A 1,953-nucleotide genomic window follows, 5' to 3' on the forward strand; every position below is an offset into this window, starting at 1 on the left:
TCTCTATTCTGGAAACCTGGGTTTTTAACCTTAATGTGGTCTGACCATCATCTCCACAAACCGATGTACTTCTTCCTCAGTAACTTATCCTTCATAGATATCTGTAACACCACAGTCACGCTCTTAACAATGCTGCAAAGTCTCATGAATGGAAAAACATTCATTTCTTACTCTCTATGTATAACACAGCTTTACTGTTTCCTAATTTTAACAGGTACTGAATTCCACCTTCTCACTGCCATGGCCTATGATCGCTATGTGGCAATCTGCCACCCCTTGCGATACCCACTGATGATGAATAAAAGGATCTGCATCATACTGGTGGCTGCTTCATGGCTAGGTGGTAGTCTGGGTGAAGCTCCTGTTGAAATGTTCATATCTCAGTTCTCCTTTTGTGGCTCCAATGAGATTAACCATTTCTTCTGTGACCTCAATGCACTGCTAAAACTATCCTGCAGTGATACACACAACTATGAAATATTTGTACTTTCTGAAGGAATATTTCTGGCTCTCATCCTTTTTCTTCTAACTCTGTCATCCTACATTTTTATCATTGTAGCCATCCTGAAAATCCACTCTTCTGATGGACGAAGCAAGACCTTCTCCACCTGCTCCTCCCACCTCACAGTGGTTCTTCTGTTCTATGGGACTGTTATGTGCGTCTACATGAGGCCAATTTCAAAGCAATCTCCAAAGCAAGACGAAATGTTTGCCCTCCTGTACACAGTACTCATCCCATGAATAATCCCCTGATTTATAGTTTGAGAAATCAAGAAGTTAAAAATGCCCTCAGAAAAATCATCAATAGAAAATAATATGAGAGGGAAACCCTCTCTGCTTTCCATCTGAATGCCATCATGAATTAACACCCAGATGGTTTATGCTTGTGCTGACAGTTTATATGGTGTATACAGAAACAAGAAAAGCTTAAAAAAAGTTAATAAATCCTAGCTTGAATTTATTTTGTTTTGGGGTTTGTTTTTTTCTTAATAATGTGTCATGAGGAAAAAGACCTCTGCTCCATCTGCCTTATGTTATCCAAACCAGAAGAAATAACTGGTTTATATGCATGCAGTATGTGACTGCAAGTATTAGGAGAGATAGTGAGAAGAGGGCTTCCTTCTCTAGGTCTCGCCCATGTCTCCTTTCACTCCACCTCCTGAAGTTCTTTTACTCACCTCCATTGCTTCCATGACTTGCAGTCCATTCACGTTCATCCCCTCACCCCATGAGTTGCCGACACCTTACTCACTTCCTTCCCTCAGCCGCTGTAGACCTCTCGTTCACATGAACACAGAACTGATAGAGGGCAGCTGGATATAGACATGACCATATCACTCCGGTCCTGAAAGATCTGCATTGGCTCCCTATAGCTTCCCGAATACAATATAAGGCTCTTTCTCTCGTTCATAAGGCCTTATACAATCCTGAAATGAATTGGTTTAATGACACCATCCGATTTCACCAATCTAATAAACCCACTAGACACATTCATCTCGCCACCATGCTTACCACGTCTCCCAAACCTCTACAAACTTACTTCAAACTAGAACACGTGCTATTCGATCGCTGGGCCAACCCTCTGGAACACAATGCCAGTCGAAACTACGACAAGAAGAATGCCTAAAAACCTTCAAGCGAATCTTAAGACCTGGCTCTTCTCTAAAGCATACATGTAGATTGTTTCCCCACTCTCATCTATGTTCCACTCATCTATGTTCCCCCTCAAGACCTGGCTTTCTCTAAAAATATATACCTTTCTTCCCTCTCCCACTATTGTGTTACCCTTACGCCCTTTCCTATCCCTTTTCCCCCTCCCTCCTTCCCTTCTCTTCCCTCTCACCCCTTTTTCCACTCAAATCATATATTTTATGTTATTCCCTCTCATTGTACATTTTGTAAATACTTGCAACCTTTGCTTACAATAATTAAGAATTAACTTAATTCTTAATG

At 41.2% G+C, this 1,953-nt stretch overlaps 1 pseudogene; it reads left to right on the plus strand.

Annotated features, from left to right (window-relative positions):
• The first annotated feature begins 240 nt into the window (after nucleotides 1-240).
• Nucleotides 241-753, plus strand: LOC115077563 (annotated as a pseudogene).
• Nucleotides 754-1,953: the final 1,200 nt, after the last annotated feature.

The sequence above is a fragment of the Rhinatrema bivittatum genome, chromosome 16 (genome assembly GCF_901001135.1).
Source record: "Rhinatrema bivittatum chromosome 16, aRhiBiv1.1, whole genome shotgun sequence".
NCBI classification, from domain to species: Eukaryota; Metazoa; Chordata; class Amphibia; order Gymnophiona; family Rhinatrematidae; genus Rhinatrema; species Rhinatrema bivittatum.